Here is a 19,708-nt window from a genome sequence, read left to right as displayed (position 1 = left end):
GACTCCAGGATCACGCCCTGAGCCAATGGCAGGCACTAAACCACCGAGCCACCCAGGGATCCCCTATATGTATGATTTTTAATTCTCTCTTTTAAAAAAATATTTTATTTATTTATTCATGGGATACAGTGAGAGGGAGAGAGAGAGAGAGAGAGAGAGAGGCAGAGACACAGGCAGAGGGAGAAGCAGGCTCCCTTTGGGGAGTCTGATGTGGGACTTGATCCTGGGACCCCGGGATCACCACCTGAGCCAAAGGCAGACACTCAACTAGAGCCACCTGGCACCCCTTGAATTCTCCTTTTAACCAGTGGTAACAGCTTACTGATTCTATCATTCACTAATGAGTTAAATAAAACCTTTGAGACATGTTAATTTTATATTCATACATGAGTCATGATTCGTTTGTTTAAAAAATTATCTTGGGGCACCTGGGTGGCTCAGTTGTTTAAGCATGTGACTTCTGCTAGATTATGATTTCAGGGTCCTGGCATTGAGACCTGACGGGCTGGCGGGGAAACGGGGGCTCCAAGATGGCGGACCTCCCCGCCACCTTCACTGCGGCCTCCAGGTCACCACCAGGAAACTGAAGTTTTCCACCCAGGAACTTCCCAATTGGGAACTGTCCCTCAGGGGTTTCTCCCACCCCACGACCTCCATACCTTACCTAATATGGACACAAGCCTATGTCCTGCCTCAACCCCATAGAAGGACCCTGCCAACTCCCCACCTGCCCAGTGCCTCTCTTGGGAAGGGATATCCTCCAAAAACTGCGGGCCACCATCCGTCTCTCTCCTTCTCCTTCAGCTTCGGAGTGTCTTCTACTGCCACTCCTCCCCTCTCCTCCAACTCCCATCCCTACAAATCTGCCCACCGTTAATCCCCAAGTTTGGGATACATCCAAACCCACCGGCGCCTCCCACCACAGTCCTGTTCATATCCGGTTAAAGAATAACTCCACATACTCTTCTAGGGCTCAGTTCCCCATCTCCTTTACCCATCGTAGGGGTCTCAAACTTATAATAGACCACCTAAAGCAGCAGGGACTTCTCATTCCTATCAACTCCCCCTGCAATACCCCAATCCTGCCTGTACGAAAGCCATCAGGGGTTTATCGGCTGGTACAGGACCTACAGCTCATTAATGAAGCTGTTGTCCCACTCCACCCCGTCGTCCCCAACCCCTATACCCTACTGTCTCACATCCCTCCCGGCACCTCTCATTTCACAGTTCTCGACCTAAAGGATGCATTCTTTACTATTCCCCTGCATCCTGACTCCTATTTCCTGTTTGCTTTTACCTGGGAAGACCCAGACACCCATGTTTCTGGACAACTTACCTGGACAGTCCTACCGCAAGGGTGTTGTGACAGCCCCCACATTTTCGGCCAGGCCCTGGCAGCTGACCTCCAGGAATGTCTCCTGGAGGCCAGTACCCTGCTACAGTATGTAGATGACCTGCTTCTCTGTAGCCCTTCCCTCCTCACCTCCCAGGAAGATACCTCTACCCTACTAAACTTCCTGGGAGCTAGGGGGTATAGAGTCAACCCGTCTAAGGCCCAGCTATGTACCCCATCAGTCACATATCTAGGGATCACTCTGACCCCTACCTCTAAATCCCTTACTGGGGACCGTATTCACCTCCTCCAAGAACTCCCCTCAGAGTGCAGATGGGATACTCTCCTTCCTAGGACTCATGGGGTTTTTTAGACACTGGATTCCAAACTTATCTATCCTGGCCCGGCCTTTATATCAAGCAACCAAGGAAACCCCTCAGGGTCCCTTAACTGATCCTGCCTCAATCCAGCATGGATTTTCGAGGCTCTGAGACTGCCTCATTAAGGAACCAGTTCTGGCTCTCCCAGACCATGCTAAACCGTTCCATCTCTTCACAGATGAACGATCTGAGTCGGCCACCGGCCTTCTAGCCCAGCCCACCGGGCCTACATACAGGGCAGTAGCCTACCTGTCCAAACAGACCCCACCACCCGGGGTTGACAACCCTGTCTCAGGGCACTGGCTGCCGTGGCCTCCCTCACTAAGGAGGTCCTAAAACTGACCTTAGGACAGCCTCTTACAGTCTACTCCCCCCACCGACTCACGGACCTCCTTGGCCATCGGTCTCTGGCCCAGATGACTCCCTCCCGGGTGAGTTATTCCATTTGTTATTTGTCGAAAACCCTCAGATATCTCTGTCTGTCTCCCCCCGCTAAAACCCTGCGACTTTACTGCCTGCACCCTTACCTACCCCTGACCCTTCTCACTCTTGCCTTCAACTTCTGGAGGACTTTACCCCCTCTTACCCTGGACTCTCTGACCAACCTCCGGCTAACCCTGATCGCATCCTGTTTGTGGATGGCAGCTCCCTTCTGACCTCAGATGGCCTACGCCACGCCGCCTATGCCGTAGTTACCTCTGAGGCAGTTGTTGAAGCAGCCCCCCTTCCTCTTGGGACTACTTCCCAGAAGGTGGAGCTGATAGCCCTAACCCCGGCACTCCACCTGTCCAAGGGACAACGAGTCACCATTTACACTGACTCCAAATATGCTTACCTCATATCCCACACTCATTCAGTTATTTGGCAAGAAAGGGGATTCCTGACTACCAAAAGTATCCCTATCGTAAATGGGCCGCTCATTGCCAGGCTCCTCGAGGCCCTACACCTACCCACTGAGGTCGCCATCGTCCACTGCCGGGGACACCAAACTACCCTTGACTCGGTCTCCCTAGGCAACAATAAAGCTGATATGGTGGCCAGGCAGATGGCCCTTAGCGCCACTCCTGCCCCTGTACTCTTCCTCAACACTGCACATCAACCTTGTTACACCGAGGAAGAGACGCTAGCACTCCAAACGTTGGGGGGCAAACTAGGGAACAAAGGGTGGATCCACATGCAGAACTGCACTGCCATACCTGAAAACCTGGCTCACACCCTGGTCACAGAAATTCACCAGTCGCTCCATATCGGCCCCAAGGCGTTGTTTCAATTCTTACAACCTCTCTTCTACCACCCTTCTCTGTCCAAGGTCATTGAAACCGTTCACAGGACATGCACTGTCTGTTCGGCTGTCAATGCACAAGATGGGATCCACAGGCCAGAACCTAACCACCAATTGCGAGGCCACCAGCCGGGAGAAGACTGGCAGCTGGACTTCACCAACATGCCCCATCATAAAAACCTCCGCTACCTACTAACCCTGGTTGACACGTTCACAGGTTGGATAGAGGCCTATCCCACGGCCCGCGATATGGCGGACGTGGTGGCTGCAATCCTTATTGAACACGTCATTCCCCGTTTCAGACTGCCCTGAACCCTCAAGTCAGACAACGGACCTGCCTTCATATCCAGCATAACCCAGCAAGTGGCTAAAAGTCTCAACATCTCCTGGAGATTGCACATCCCTTACCATCCTCTGTCCTCGGGTAAAGTAGAAAAGGCCAACGACCTACCTAAAGCCCAACTCACCAAACTTACCTTGGAAACCTGTCTTTCTTGGCCTACCCTCTTACCTCTTGCCCTCACTAGGCTGAGGGCGGCCCCCCCATGGACCCTCAGGACTAAGCCCGTTTGAACTCCTCTAGGGTCCTCCCTTCCTCATAGATCACAATCTCCCTGCTGTTCCTCCACCCCTTCTCTCCTATCTGCCTTACCTCACTCTGCTCTGGGCTCTCCTGAGAGCTCATGCTGACTCAGTCACCCCAGCCCGGAACAACCCTGAAGACGATGAGACTCCTTCCCAGAAACTGCTCCCGGGGGGGCCAGGTTCTCCTCAGGAGTCGCAACCTTGGTCCCTTACAGACGCAGTAGACTGGGCCCCATACTGTCATCCTCACCACCCCAACTGCGGCAAAGCTACTGGGCCACCAGCCGTGGGTGCACATCAACAACCTTAAACGGGCCCCCTCTGACAGTAAGTGGGCCTCCCGGATGGTGGGCCCCACCAAACTCTGCTTGGTTAGGGCTCCTTCTCGTACTCCTCAGGAGTCCCCAGATCTAGGCAGAGTCATGTGACTGCGTGAGGGGCTCAGCTCCCTCACGCTATTTCTCGGCCTATACCTCTATGCACAGGTCCTACTATCAGGGAAAGACACCTCCACTCTCCCCTGCCCCCTCGGGAATCGTCTTCTCCTGCCCAAAAGGGAACTATTGCTGCCTAACCGCCAATGATTCCTTGGATTGTACTCTCATCCTTCTGTCTCCTACCACCAGCATCTACTCATCTGAACAACTCTTATCTCAACTGTCCCCTACCTCCCAGCTGCCTTCCCTTCTTAATAGGGGCAGGACTAACTATCGGTGTGGCAACTGGGGCGGCAGGGCTGGGAACCTCCATTAACTTCTATTATAAGCTTTCCCAGGCACTCAATGAGGACATGGAACGAATAACAGACTCACCGCCTTACAGACTCAGATCACCAGCTTAGCCGCCGTCACCCTACAAAACCGACGCGCCCTAGATCTCCTCACCCCGAAAAAGGGGGAACATGCCTTTACTTAAACGAAGAGTGCTGCTACTTCGTCAACCACTTCGGCATAGTCACCTCTAAGGTCAAAGAACTCAAAGACCGGATCCGGGCGAGACACCAAGATGACTCCATCTGGGGCTTCAGTCCCCAAGCCTGGGTAACTTGGCTCCTCCCCCTCGCAGCGCCCCTCTGTATACTCCTCCTGTTAATCTCAATCGCTCCCTGCCTTACACGTTGCTTAGGGAGCAACTGCAAGAAATAACCAGGGTATCAGGCAAGCAACTCCTCCTACAGCCCTATTCCCGCCTGCCCACATCCGATGGCCTCTACGACGTCCCACTGACAGCAGGAAGTAGCCAGAGTCGACGCCCCCTGACCAATATAAATATAAAGAGGTCGGAATGACGGGCGGCGGGGAAACGGGGGCTCCAAGATGGCGGATCACCCCGCCAACCCTCTCCAAGATGGCGGACCTCCCCGCCACCTTCACTGCGGCCTCCAGGTCACCACCAGGAAACTGAAGTTTTCCACCCAGGAACTTCCCAATTGGGAACTGTCCCTCAGGGGCTTCTCCCACCCCACGACCTCCATACCTTACCTAATATGGACACAAGCCTATGTCCTGCCTCAACCCCATAGAAGGACCCTGCCAACTCCCTCCCAGCGCGACTTCCACGACTTCCACGACTCACACTCCCCCCCGCCCCCCCGTGAGTCGTGGAACCTCACCCGAGGGTGCTTGCAATAAGGTTCATCTCTCGGATCCACTTGCCTTGTAGCCTCTTTTCTTATCACCGTGGGCGGGAGCAACTTTACAAGACCCATGTGGGGCTCCCTGATCAGCAAGGAGTCTGCTTCCCCCTCTCCCTCTGCCCCTCCCCAGCACTTGTGCTCGATCTTCCACTCTCTCTCTCAAATAAATAAATAAAATCTTTTTTTAAAAAAAGAAAAATCTTTTAAAAAATGATCTTTTAATAGATCTTAAATCCAAGAGTGTTGATCTGACTGTGGGAGGACAATGAAGAGGGACAGGAGGATGGGAGTGAGGTAAGATTTTTTAAAAATGTATATGAAGTGGGACGCCTGGGTGGTGGTTGAGCATCTACCTTAGGCTCAGGTCATGATCCTGGGGTCCTGGGATCAAGTCCCACATCGGGCTCCCTGCATGGAGCCTGCTTCTCCCTCTGTGTCTCTACCTCTCTCTGTGTGTGTCACTCATGAAGAAATAAGTAGAATCTTAAAAAAAAAAAAAAAAAAAAGATGTATATGAAGTTTCTTTCTGGTCCATTCAATTTCTAAACCTAAATTTACCTCCCACTCCTAGGATCATGATGGAACTGAACATCAAGTTGGGGAAGCACTCCCTCAGAGGGAAGGAGAGCTAAGTGGAATTCCAGATCAGTAGGGAAGGGCTTCAGGGGAGAGAATTCTGATAGCACCCCAAGTTTGGCATGGCGGAGGCAAATTCTTTCTTTAGGGTTTCCAGACTCTCTTCCCTGCACCCCCACCTGTCCTCTTGAAGACTATGTCTTAGCAGTGGGATCCCTAATAGGACTGTTGGAATCGGGAGACCAATAAGCAAGATGAACAGATACGGTACTCAGAGATGTGCAGCTCTCCTCTCCTCTCCTGGTTTTCCTTTTTTTCTTTTTGCAGTCAGACCCAGGACACTTTCAGTGCTGCTGCAGCTGCTCCAACCGAGGAGGGGAGCCAAGCCTGAGCTCCAGCCTCTCCACTCCAGGTAACTGGTGTGCCGGGCCCTCTTGCCTCATCAGTGCTGCAGTTCCAGGACCCAGAACCCCCTCCTCAGCCGAGGACACATGTCGGGTCACCCGGGTGGAGAGAAGTCCCGGGCCCAGCAACGCTCCAGCTTGGTCTCTGTCTCTGCCCTGCTGCCCACTCTTCCTTGGGAGGCCTAAATACGTCCAGGTGCTTACGTAGTTGTAGTTCTACGTCCCCTTTCCAGTTTTCCATGTCTGTCTTCTCTCGCTGTCACCCTGTCTCTTCTGTTCTTAAACTGCCCTCTCTCCTGCCGCCTGTCCTCACCAGGTGCTTCCACGAAATCCACCAGCAACCACGAGCAGTCCTGGGCCGTGTTTTTTGTTTTGTTTTGTTTTAAGATTTTATTTATTTATTCATGAGAGACACACACAGAGAGAGAGAGGCAGAGACACAGGCAGAGGGAGAAGCAGGCCCCATGCAGGGAGCCCGACGTGGGACTAGATCCCAACGTGGGACTAGGATCAGGCCCTGGGCTGAAGGCAGATGCTCAGCCACTGAGCCACACGGGTGTCCCGGGGCTGTGTTTTATGGTAGTGATGAGCGAGGCCCCTGGGGTCAAGCAGACCCTGGTTTGGAATCACAGTTCCACTTACTACCTCCCTGTGAGGCCTTGCCGAGGTTAGTCAAAGGCTCCGAGCCTCAATTTCTCCATCTGTAAAAGAAGGATAAGAAGAGTACCTATTCGACCAGGTCGCTGTGGGCATGAAATGAGGTGGTCAAGAGAAGTTCCATGTCTGATACAGTCATCTGCTACTATTACCATTTTTTTTCCTGCCTCCTGATCCCTCTTCCCATTGCCTTATTTGTATGTACTATTTCACATTTTTTCTCAATCTACCATAGATACTGATTTTTTTTAAAGATTTTATTTATTTATTCATGAGAGACACACAGAGAGAGGCACAGACAGAGGCAAAGGAAGAAGCAGGCTCCCTGTGAGGAGCCCGATGTGGGACTTGATCCCAGGACCCAGGATCATGACCTGAGCCAAAGGCAGACACTCAACCACTGAGCCACCCAGACGCCCCCTCCTGTGTTGGTCACCATGTCAGCCACTTTCTGAAAGGCGTCCAAGAAGGCAGCTGCTGCTCCTTCTGTGGTCCAAAGCTGGGACTGTGGCTGTATCTATGGTGGATTGAAGTACAGGACATGCTACCCCAAAATAGGGCACCTGGGTATATTGAATAGTTGATGCTGAAGGAGTGTGTTTCCAGGGTTCAGGAAGGTCTCCTGGAAGCAGGTCCTGTGAGAATCACGTGAGACATGCATGCCTTCCACATACCCTGAGGGAAGGGCATCTTTACCTCTGAGGAAGGAGGAACTCAGAAGAATCTGAACAAACAAGCCTTGCTATGTTTCCCCCACTGTACTACTCTCAGCTCATAAACCTTTGTCCCAGCACATTTTCCATGAGGCTCTATTTTTGGCCAAAGTATAAAAACACTCAGGTGTAACTGTTTCCTTGGGTCATTTCCTTATGAAGTCTCCATGTCATGTGAAACTTCCATTTAAAAAATCTGTATGCGGGATCCCTGGGTGGCGCAGCGGTTTGGCGCCTGCCTTTGGCCCAGGGCGCGATCCTGGAGACCCGGGATCGAATCCCACGTCGGGCTCCCGGTGCGTGGAGCCTGCTTCTCCCTCTGCCTGTGTCTCTGACTCTCTCTCTCTCTCTGTGACTATCATAAAAACAAACAAAACAAAAAAAACAAAAAACAAATAAAAAATCTGTATGCAATAAATAAATAAAAAATCTGTATGCTTTTCCCTTAATAATCTGTCTTTTGTTACAGGGGCCTCAGCTCAGAGAAGAGGAAGAGGAAAATATACTTTTTTTCTTCCCCTATAATGGCAGATCAAAGACAGTGGTCATATGTATCACATCATTTTTTTTTATTATAGTCAACTTCAGTTTCTTCATCTGCCATCTGGGGAGAAAGCCCATCAATAAACCATCTACTGGGTTGTTTTAAGAATTGTACAAGATATTTTCCACTTAGAGCTCTCACAAACATGGTGACCATTCCTAAAACCCACCAGATTTTCTGAAAGAAATGTGGCAAGCACCAACCCCACAAAGTGACACATGACAAGAAGGGCAAGGATTCTCTGCATGCCCAGGGAAAGCAGCATTATGACAGGAAGTAGAGTGGCTATGGGGGGTGGACCCATTTTCCGGGAAAAAGCTAAAACTACAAAGAAGATTGTGCTGAGGCTTGAAGGTGTTGATCCCAACTGCGGATTCCAGAGAATACTGGCTATTAAGAGAAGCAAGCATTTTGAAAAGAAGAGAAGGGGCCAAGTGATCTAGTTCTACATGTCCTATTTTGTTTCATTATGAAGACAATATAATCTTGAAGTTATGTTCACTTAAAAAAAAAAGAATTGTCCAACATATATATGTGTCTCTCACAGTGCCTGGCTTAGGGAAAGAGCTCAAGAATTGTGAGATATTATTATTACCATCTTACTTTAATCTTCTTATTAGGGTGTATTATGAAATAATTCACATTACTAACATGACTTTGTTGAAAGGTAGCAAATTCCTGGGTTTCCAGCTAATGTAATGATCACTGGCTATAATCAGAGCTCACTTGATATTATTTGTGATTAGTTTAGCTAACATTTTGGATTTATGTTTCATTCTAAGAAAACATGGGCTGAAACATACCACTGTGAGCAACAAAATAATGGTTTCCTGCTGTTACTGTAAAGCTACATTGTGCTCATTCCTTCTTTTCCAAAGTAGGACATTCTGATCCTGTGATAATGTTCTACTAAAGGAATTTATTTATTTTGCACCAAATGATTCGTGTAGATGAGTTCATTTCTTGTGATGAAGACGGGTACAACATAGCTGGGCTTCTTGCTGTGATCTCACTGACTTGCTATAATCCAACTGGCTAGAAAACACAGTAATTGTCTGGCTCAGCAAGAAGAAAACCAGCTTTTCCAAAGAAATTCTTTTGGGGCATTCTCTCAAGTTTGATGAATAAGTTATTTACTGATTGCTTGAGGAAAATATAAAATGGAAGAAATGGTCTTTCTTTAAGAAATTACTAAAGAATACGCAGGGATGTGAGCAGACTCCATTGAATATGGCAAAAAATAGATCTAGTTTTTAAAAATCAGGCTTTTGTTTATTTGAGGCTGAAATAAATGAATGTGAATATTCTTTTTAAATATTTATTTATTTATTTATTTATTTATTTATTTATTTAAAGATTTTATTTAATTATTCATGAGAGACACACAGAGAGAGGCAGAGACACAGGCAGAGGGAGAAGCAGGCTCCCCTGATGTTACTCTCCTAAATAAGCTCTTCTCTGACCACCACCAGCCTGTTCCCCAGTCTCAATCAGGGTCATCGCTCTCTATGCTTTACTTATAATTTTTAGTTATATATTTGAATACTTACTTGATAAATGTCTCTCCTTGAGCAGGCTGTATTTTTGCTTGCCTTTATATCCTCAGGGCCTAGCACAGTGCCTGGCAAGTAGGGGAGCTTGATAATATTTACTAACTGGCAGAAAGACAACAGTAGTTTTTTTTTTTTTTTTAAAGATTTTATTTATTTACTCATGAGAGACACAGAGAGAAAGAGAGAGGCAGAGGGAGAAGCAGGCCCATGCAGGGAGCCCAATGCAGGATTTGATCCCGGGTCTCAGGATCACACCCTAGGCCGAAGGCAGCCCTAAACTGCTGAGCCACCCGCTACCCAACTTAGTGGTTTTTGATAGAAGGTATTTATGCTCGTGGCATCTCAACAATAACTAACAATAATTTTTATCTGAGAAAGTAAGGTGAGTTTGAGGCAAGAATTTAAGTTCTTGATTATCATCAAATTCATTAGTTCCCGTGTTCAGTTCCTCTTTTTTTGTTATAGGTGTTAAAAGAATGTCAAGTACTTAGGAAAGCTAGCCTCACTTCTGAGGGATGTGTTAAATCTATTCAGTCACTTAATTAGACAGGACTTTTGGTTGACAATGGGTCTTACTTCCAGGAAAAGGTGATGAAATTTTCCTCTAAAATCTTACCAAGAGCAAACTGGTTCACTCTTAACCATCATGGTTGTCTAATCATGTATTACTCATAATTAAAACCAGTTCACTTAACCACATGCAAAAGGAAGAAATCCCAGGCACGCCTAATTATATAATAGCATTTAACACATTACGGCAATACCTAACATTTCCCACATCCTTGTTAAGTACAACACAATACTAAGGAATTTTACGTGCATTTTCACATTTAATTCTCACAACAACCCTGCGAGGTACTATTATTATTTCCAGGAGGCAAAGAAAGGTTGGGTATTTAGCAATCGTGCTGAAACTCAAACAAGACTTCTGGGTCTGGGGCACCTGGGTGGCTCAGCGGTTGAGCGTCTGTCTTCTTTGGCTCACGTCATGATCCTGGGGTCTTGGGATCGAATTCTGGGGGAGCCTGCTTCTCCCTCTGCCTATGTCTCTGCCTCTCTCTGTGTGTCTATCATGAATAAATAAATATATTTTTTAAAAGATTTATTTACTTATTCATGAGACACACACATACACACACACACACAGACACAGGACAGAGGGAGAAGCAGGTTCCTGTGAGGATGCTGAGGATCCTGATGCGGGACCCGATCCCGGGATTCTGGGATCATGACCTGAGCCGAAGGCAGCTACCCAACTACTGAGCCACCCAGCATCCCAAATAAAAAAAATCTTAAAGAGTCAAAAACAGACCACTTCTGGGTCTGTCTGGCTTCAGAGACTTCCTTCTTAACCCTTGTACACACCTTTCTTTAGTAATTATCCATGGACGTGTTTACCTCCGTTACTAAAGTGTGAGGGCCTCAAGGGCAAGGATTATGCTTTACTCATTCTATGTCTCAAGTACAGAGCAGAGGGCAGAAAATATATAATAGGTGCTCAATAAAAGTTTAGTGAATGAAGGAGAAAGTTCTTTCTTAGTCATCAAAACTATAGTATGTTTACTATGGTTTTAATGTTAAATATAATAAACTGTATCATATATAAGTAAAACACACAAATATTTATATAATAAAACAAGTACTTACATATAAGTATCTTACTGTTTTTTTATTAAATTAGTAATTCATATTTTTTCTTAAAGCATAGGAAACTTCCATTTTGTTAGGTCAAAAATGATCAAGTCAAATAACAGCGCTTTTAATAGGGTATAACCTAATTTTTAAAAAATCGATGTCAACCCTTAACTATAAAATTAAGCAGGATACTCTGTTACCACATGTTTTTTCTACTCAAACGAAGTTTATCATTCTAAACCGTCATAGAGAAGGTTTTATGAGAGATTAAGGATGTCATATCTATGAGCACTTTGTTCTAGCTCCAGGGATCCAACTCTATCTCCAAATCATTTTTCATGCCATTAGGGACAGTGCGGACTTAGTGAAAATTCAACACCAAACATTTATTACACTTGGCTTTCCATGAAGTCCTCCCTTTTAAATAGCAACTCTGCCTTTATCCCAAGCCCTGACGCACCCCAAGTGTTCCTCAAACACTTTTGCAATGATTACATCACATGTGTTTGTGATGATCCCTTCTTGTTGAATAGCGAGGTCTGTCACACGCAGCTATGCAAAACATTTGAAATGGCAAAATTAAACTCAACTGATTCAGTTATTATACTAGATGACTGGTTGACCATAGACAGTTCTTTAATAACTCTTTTTTTGGGGGGGGGGCATAAAAAGAAATGAGAGCTTCAGAGAGTAACCCTGGAAGCCATTTTAAGCAAGAGTAAAATCTGTTTGCCTGACGCCTGAGGGAACGCTCTGACCTCTCCTCATTGAATTCTTTGTGTGTTAAACTTTATGAAATGAGTTACTTTCTTGGCTTCATTCATCTTACTCGGAAATTTCTAATCATGAGATTGCCTTTTTGACAGTAATACCCACAGGGCCTCCTGTTTTTCATGTTCTAAAATGTCTGCCTAACCCACTGATGGGCCTGAATCCATTTCCTACTCTACTTCCAACTTCAGTTTAAAAAGTACACTCCAGGGATGCCTGGGTGGTTCAGTGGTTGAGAGCCTGCCTTTGGCTCAGGGCGTGACCCTGGAGTCCCAGGATCAAGTCCTGCATCGGGTTCCCTGCCTGGAGCCTGCTTCTCCACCTCTCTATGTCTCTCATGAATAAATAAATAAAAATCTTTAAAGAGGGATCCCTAGGTGGCGCAGCGGTTTGGCGCCTGCCTTTGGCCTAGGGCGCGATCCTGGAGACCCAGGATCGAATCCCACATCGGGCTCCCGGTGCATGAAGCCTGCTTCTCCCTCTGCCTGTGTCTCTGCCTCTCTTTCTCTCTCTCTCTCTCTCTCTCTCTGTGACTATCATAAATTAAAAAAAAAAAAAATCTTTAAAGAAAAAGTAAAAAGTACGCTCCAGGAGCACCTGGGTGCCCCAGTCAGCAGAGTGTGTGACTCTTGATCTCAGGCACTGTGAATCCAAGCCCCATATTGGGTGTAGGGAGGACTTAAAAAAATAAAATCTTAAATAAATAAAAATTAAAGTATAGAGGTCCCGGGGTAGCACAGTCAGTTAAGCACCTGCCTTTGGCTCAGGTCATGAGCCCAGAGACCCAGGATCGAGCCCTATGTTGGGCTCCCCACTGAGCAGGGAGTCTGCTTCTTCCCCTCCCTCTCATGCTCTCTCTCTCTCTCTCTCTCTCTGTCAAATAAAGAAATAAATAAGGGGCAGCCTGGGTGGCTCAGCGGTTTAGTGCTGCCTTTGGCCCAGGGTGTGATCCTGGAGACCCGGGATTGAGTACCGCATCAGGCTCCCAGCTTGGAGCCTGCTTCTCCCTCTGCCTGTGTCTCTGCCTCTCTCTCTCTCTCTCTCTCTCTCTCTCTTTGTGTCCCTCATGAATAAATAAATAAAATCTTTAAAAAGAAAAGAAATAAATAAAATATTTTTTTAATTAAAAAAATAAAAAGTACACACCAAACAAAGTCTGCTTGGGAATTTCCTGGTCCTAGTTGGGTTAGTCTGACTTTGAGACCGTCTGTATTACTGGAATGGTTAAACTCTGAAATACTTCATACAGCTCAGCCACACTGGTAATACAGGTTTTCAGGACTTAAGTGAGAACACCTTCAACGCAGAATTGAGTTAGATGTGGATTCCTAAGGATAGTAGTCAGCAGTACTGCTGAAAAGAGCACTGAAAAACATTAAGTATTATATAAATATATATCCATGGTAACCTGAAAATTTCCCCAGTTGACAGTGGGCGCAAATGGGGTAGTATTTAGTTTTAATTCAGGGTTCATTGGGGTGTCTCCATTGGCAGATGTAACATGTACTGTGTTTGTCCAATACGTACATCACACTTGAGAAGAGTTCACCAAAAAGTATTTCCGGGGCCTCCAGGAGGTGAATTATATGTGTTTGTGTACAAGTTTGGACCCCTGGGCATCACAACTCCCATCGTGCGCTGCCAGGACACCGGGCTATTTGCCCAGTCAAGGCTGGGTAGAGGTTCAGGATGAAGTGGAATGGAGAATTCTCTTTCATGGATATTTTTTTTTTCGTAGAGGAAATCCCAAAACAGCTCTTTGTTTTTCTTGCATGCAAGAAAAACTTGCATGCAGCTCCATGCCCTTTCTCCTCTTGGGGGTCCAAGGTCTGTGCTCCTCCCTCCCAACAAGTTATTCTACAAACTCCTCAGGCTGAGGAGGACTTCTGGTGGGTCAACCCATCAGTTAGTCAGGTCCAAATCTTGTCATCTCACTTTGGCTTATGATGGTACATGGGTACCCACCTCTCCCACTGTCTCACTTCCTCCATGAGTGTTAACTTGCGTACTCCTGTTCACATCCTCCCTTCCCTTTCGTAAGCCCCACCTCTGTAGGCACTCCAAACTTCTAAACCTTTTTAGTTTAGTGCACCTGGCTGCCTCAGTCAGCAGAGAGTATGCCTCTTGATCTCAGGGTTGTGAGTTCAAGCCCCATTGAACATACAGATTACTAAAAACATAACAAACAAACCTTTTTAGTTTAATAATTTCATTCTGTCCCCAAGGCAGCACATCTTTAAGCTTTCAGAGGGGAGGGATCTTCCTTTAAAATTCTTGTGTCCTCTTCTACCACTGGAGCCGAGGGTCCTGTCGGTATCTGCTTGACTGAATAGGACATGTACAGGCAGCTTCTCTTAGTGAATGATTAAAAAAATAACTCCTTTCCCCCCAACAAAATGAAAAATAATAGACTTCCAAATAAATAAACAAAATTTCCAAACCTCATCTTTTTCTTAAGATTTTTATTTCTTTAAAGTAATCTCTATAACCAATGTGGGGCTCAAACTTACAACCTTGAAATTAAGATCTTGGCAACATGTTCAGCGTTGAGTCTGCATGTCCCGCTCCCCTTCCCCCCCCATCTCCCTCTGTCCTTCCCCTCCCAACTCTTGTGCATGCGCTGTCTCTCTCTTAAATAAATAAATAAATAAATAAACAAACAAATAAAATCTTTTTAAAAATTAAAAAAACAAAGAGTTTCATGCTCTACAAGCTGAGCCAGATAGGTGTCCCCCCGACTTCCATCTTTCCCACGAAGGTGAAACTGAGAATATTTAAACAAAAAGAATATTTAAACCATCCAAAAAGTCCTAACACACCTTATTTATTTGATTTGGTGAATTCTTTTATCACAAACCAAGTCTTTACTTGCACACGTCCTGCAGAGAGCTGCCCTATGCAGTATTTCATATACTCAAGTTCCCACGGGCTAGTTGATGATTGTTTTAACAATGAGCAAGGGCCAATGAGGCCAAGATCAGATAGTTGGCGCTCCCCTTGGTTAGTTCCCTTCATGGAAAGAAACTCTTCCACAGGCAAAGTCAGGCCCTATTTAACATCTGGCCTCCACCTTCTAATTAATCATCTGACCAATATATTACTTTGGCTGAAAGGACAACTGCATGATTTCTAACAAAATGTTTGTGCCTGAGTCATGTATACTTTGTTCCAACCAACACTGTTGTCTTTACAGCGAAGAACATTTTTCATCTTATTGGAGTATCAATGGAATAATGAAAACATACTATAATAATTGAAGAATATGAAAAAATAGTCTGAATGAAAGAGTTGTCTCAACTAGTAATTTTTTAAAATTTTATTTATTTATTCATAGAGAGAGAGAAGGCAGAGAGAGGGAGAAGCAGGTGCCATGCAGGGAGCCTGATGTGGGACTGGATCCCAGGACCTCAGAATCATGCCCTGAGCCAAAAAGACAGATGCTTAACCGCTGAGCCACCCAGGAGTCCCATCAACTAGTATTTATTAGCTACCTACCATATGTGCTAGGTATCCAGTAAATATGTCACATTGAGCAATGCCTTAACCAGAGGTTTAAGAAGGGAGGAAGGAATACAGGGTGTTTGGGTGGCTCAGTCAGTTAAGTATCTGACTCTTGATCTCAGCTCAGGTCTTGATCTCACTGTTGTGAGTTCAAGCTCCATGTGGGGTGCAGAGCTTACTCTAAAAAAAAAAAAAGTGGGGGGAGGGAGGTGGATTGTAGTATTGGAAGGAAACCTAGCCTATCTGGTTTATTTTGAAGAAAAGGAAACTGAGGTCCAGAGTTTGTTTTGCCTCAAGCAATGAAACAAGCTAAAAGGAGAGTTGGTATTGGAGCTCTGGAGTGACAGCAAAATAAAAATATTCCCTAGAGGGTAAGGGAGTAGGGTGACACTGTAAGTGGGTGATGAACATTAAAGAGAGCACATGGGGGCAGCCCCAGTGGCGCAGTGGTCTAGCGCCGCCTGCAGCCCGGGGCGTGATCCTGGGGGCCTGGAATCGAGTCCCACGTCGGGAGCCTGCTTCTCCCTCCGCCTGTGTCTCGGCCTCTCTCTCTCTCTGCCTCTATGAATAAGTAAATAGAATCTTAAAATAAATAAATAAATAAATAAATAAATAAATAAATAAATAAATAAAAAGAACACGTGATGTAATGAGCACTGAGTATTATATAAGACTGATGAATCACGGAACTCTACCTCTGAAGCCAATAATACATTAAATGTTAATTAATTGAATTTAAATGAAATTTAAAAAATCAAAATATCAAGTGTGAAGACTGAGTGCAATAATAGATTTGAAGCGTATTTGGACATTGTCTGATTTAAGAGAATGCTGTTAGCAATCTTCTTTTAACGAGTTATGTTTTTTTCTATCAAGTTTTATGCTATCCGTTTTTATTGTACTCTTGGCTTTCACTACTTTCATTAGAAGTTTTATGAGGCAGAAACCTTTTCCAAAGTTAATGTCACCAAAGAAACCAGGTGAATTAGACCTAAAGAGCCCCCATGAAATCAAAGGATTTAAATTTTGTGGTTTTTATGAAAATTGAAGACTGAAGAAAAAAATAGGAATTTTCAATATGATGAAGTTTTAAATGATGAAAGTAATAGATTATTAGAGAAAGTTTAGGGGAAAAAGAAGATATATCACATAAAGGGTCTAGCATACACCAGTGTGGCATAAAAATTATTTTGAGCAGAAGGCATTTGAGGCCCCCAAATAATGCAATTGTCATAAAGCCCCTCCTGGAGAGCAATCAGGGAAGACTGACTCTTCACCAGAGGTGAGAAGTCTTCACACCACACCAAACAGACACAGTCGCATCTATTCTTTTAAGAGCCCATTTATCTTCTCAAAAAGTCATTTGTTTTCAGGGCACCTGGGTGGCTCCGTGGTTGAGCATCTACCTTTGGCTCTGGTAGTTGATCCCGGGGTCTTAGGATAGAGGCCTGTAATGGGTTCCCTGTGAGGAGCCTGCTTCTCCCTCTGCCTATGTCTCTGCCTCTCTGTGTGTCTCTCATGAACAAATAAATAAAATCTTAAAAAAAAGTCATTTGTTTTCCCATAAATGTCCTTTCTTCTTTTCCCCTTCTTTTATGAAGATGATATATAAACCTCAAATTCTAACCATCTCTTTGAGTCACATTTTTCTCTGAACTCCCTATAAAGGTTCATAAAAATATGTGACTAAATTTGATGTTTTTGCTTACTAATCTGTCTCTAGTCAGTTTAATTTGCAGACCTTCAGAACTGAACCTAAGAGGATAGAGGGAAGTTTTTCTTTCCCTAACATACCATCAGCTCACCATCAGCACATCATAAACTCACTTTTGGCTTAACACAACTATTTCAGTTTTTTTTTTGCATTTTCTTCAGTTTTCTCAACTGCATTTACTTTTTTGCTAATTATAATCATTGTTAATATTATAAGCACTCATCCGTGATGTTACATAATCCTCCAAAATATAATATTCCAATGACTGCAAAATATTTCATTGAGATGCTACATAAGAAGCTCCTTCACTAGCCTCCTACCATTGGATATTTGATTGCTTCTGATTTGTAAAAAATTATAAATAATTTGGGGAAAAAATTGAGCATAAAGCTTTTCTCCTTTTAAAATTACTTCCATGGGGGTATCTCTGACTGCTGTGGCCTTCACAAAGGGAATGTGACTTAAATATCTGTCTCAGACAGATGACAATTAGTGGTAAAGTCACACAGAAAATATGTGACATTCTGTTATAAATTAAATGCCTGAGGTCTCAGGTGAAACCATAAAAAAGGCAGTGAAAAAAACTGACAAAGCATTTAGCATTTAGTGTCTGGAAGATGTGCAAACGTGATGAGCATTCATTCAGTCAGAGGAATGACCTGAACTAGAATTGGAGACCCAGAGGAAGGCCCCTTGGCCCTTTTTTTCTCCCCCTCCCTCCCCCGCAACCCCTCAAAAACAAACCAAAAAATAGTGGCGGATCCATTAAGCAACAAGTTTGTAGAAGCTTGGACGAATGAGTTGGTTTTAAGTGAAAAAGGCCAATTTGAAAGAATAATTGCTGATGAAAGTTATCAACTTTTCATTTGGTTTTCATTAGCTTTCACTTAGAGGGAAGGATCAGCTATTAGACAGAAAGCCATTGGGGCTCACAGCTCTCTGCCTCCCCCAAGAACAATCAAGTTCGCTGAACCTTTTCTGCCAGCGATTTCCCCGCATTTAGCCATTTGTCCTTCATTAGGAGAGCCTAGGTACCAATTATTCTCACAGGCAATTGATTATGAGATTTCAAAAATGCAGCAACAACAAAGAAATGTTTGCTTTGACAAACCACGAGCTATTCATCTTTAAAAGAGAGGGGAAAAAAAAAAAACCAACCAAACCACATTATAGCTCCATTTAGAACTTTTTCCCTACCTTGTCATCTAAGGAGGGCAAAATCAATTTTCATCTGAGAGCACCATTTCCTCCTACTAGTTTTCCCTAAGTGGCCTTTCCACAAATGATGTTTGATTATTTCTGAGTCACAACTACTTAAAATCCGCATTTATGAGCTGTAATTTCCTAGGTAAAAGCAGAGGGAATTACTGAAAGTTGTTTGGGCCCTCCCCCCACCCCCTTAGCCCAGCAACCTCCTCCTGGTCCCCCCTTTCTGTTTTCATCGGCAGCCCGAGCAAACCGGGTTAGGACCTTCCCGAAGCCCTGGGCCAGGGAACAGAAACGAATCGGCTTGTAGGGCTTTTCCTAAGCGATCAGGAGTCCTTTTTCTTGTTTGCCAGCTGGTGGTTAGTCAAAATACTGTTTTGTAAATAAATCATCTGCAGAAAATCCTCATCAGGTCAGCTGCGAGTGTGTCAGTCGGAGGAAAACAAACAAGAAGGCACTTACCAGTTAATTTACTTTGAGGAGAGAAGCTATTCTGATGCCTGGGTGTGACCTCCCGGCTCCAGAAGGGAACGGAGGGTGGTTTGCAGAACGGCTACGTCGTGCACTCGTTCCCAGCCTCCTCATTTGGCTTTTATCTGGCCTTCGAAATGACACTGTAGGAGAGGGATGTTGGGTTTCATTTGAATGTGGTCCTTCCCTTCCTCCACCACCCTCCATAAAAATTCATCACGTATTCCAGGAGAAAAGGAAGCAGTGAACATACTGCCCAAATTAATTCTTTTTGCTCGGCGTGCATGTGTGGGTAACTGAGGTTTGTTGCTTGAATAGGGGATCCCTGCTATTGGCTGCAGTGCCGCAGGCTGAAAAGTGATGAGGGAGGCACCAATCCTTCCTTTGTTTGGGGGGCTTTTGCTTATGAAAAGTCAAGTTAAATTTCTTTCCAACGAGGGAATGAAAAGAACCTTGGAATGTCAAAGGAGAGCTCTTCAGTTGCACGGCCAACTCTGTAGGGCTCGTTAGGAGAGAGGGATTTTACTTAATGGGTTTCCGTGTGCTTCTGAGGGTGAAGAATTGCGATCACACGTTAATTAGGTGTCTGAGTTTTTATTTCTTTGCCTAGGTAGGTTGCGAGAGAACTCTTTAGGATCTGGGGAACTTAAGGGGTTGCTTTTTATTTCATTCTCTTTATCCCTCCTCTCCGTCTGTGGTCTCGGCAGATGTGAGCACATCTGTGTTCTCTGAGGCAGGGCTCAGAAT

General features: G+C 45.1%; 1 protein-coding gene and 1 pseudogene across 17 annotated transcripts in view; one reads left to right on the top strand and one right to left on the bottom strand.

Annotated features, from left to right (window-relative positions):
* CMKLR2 (chemerin chemokine-like receptor 2) overlaps positions 1-19,254 on the bottom strand; it is a 50,468-nt gene extending 31,214 nt beyond the window's left edge. For 4 of the 17 annotated variants that reach the window (XM_072813250.1, XM_072813263.1, XM_072813262.1 and 1 more), the window contains exon 1: positions 1,337-2,893. The gene's annotated coding sequence lies outside the window, so the exon portion shown is untranslated. The other 13 variants (XM_072813265.1, XM_072813264.1, XM_072813269.1 and 10 more) reach the window with 10 other exon arrangements.
* On the top strand, positions 3,208-9,368 carry LOC140625735 (large ribosomal subunit protein eL42-like; annotated as a pseudogene).
* Positions 19,255-19,708: the final 454 nt, after the last annotated feature.

This window comes from Canis lupus, chromosome 36 (genome assembly GCF_048164855.1).
Source record: "Canis lupus baileyi chromosome 36, mCanLup2.hap1, whole genome shotgun sequence".
NCBI classification, from domain to species: domain Eukaryota; kingdom Metazoa; phylum Chordata; class Mammalia; order Carnivora; family Canidae; genus Canis; species Canis lupus.
This window is presented reverse-complemented; position numbering and strand designations above follow the sequence as displayed.